Consider the following 303-nt stretch of genomic DNA (forward strand, 5'->3'; position numbering starts at 1 on the left):
CCTGGGGCCTTGGACTCTTTAATCAACAGAAATTGATTATAGGCCAGACGGGAAACTTGGGCAAGGCTTTGCTGGGATCCGTGCTATAGCAAGAGGGAACGAAAACAAGTAACATGTGCCTTTGCTCACTCCTCGGGAGGGAGGGTGAGCTATTCCCTCAAATGGCGAGAGGTTAGGGGTAGATTGGAGGGTCGGGCTGGAGGGGTGGCTCAGGTGGTCTGCCTACCCCCTTGATGCTGTTTGCAGAGACCATGCATGGTACTCTGCTTTTGCTCCCTGAACCTCAGAAGTGGCAGTTGCGTT

The sequence above is a fragment of the Bos grunniens genome, chromosome 2, assembly GCF_055505025.1.
Source record: "Bos grunniens cultivar Pamir isolate PY7600 chromosome 2, Bosgru_T2T1.0, whole genome shotgun sequence".
NCBI lineage: Eukaryota > Metazoa > Chordata > Mammalia > Artiodactyla > Bovidae > Bos > Bos grunniens.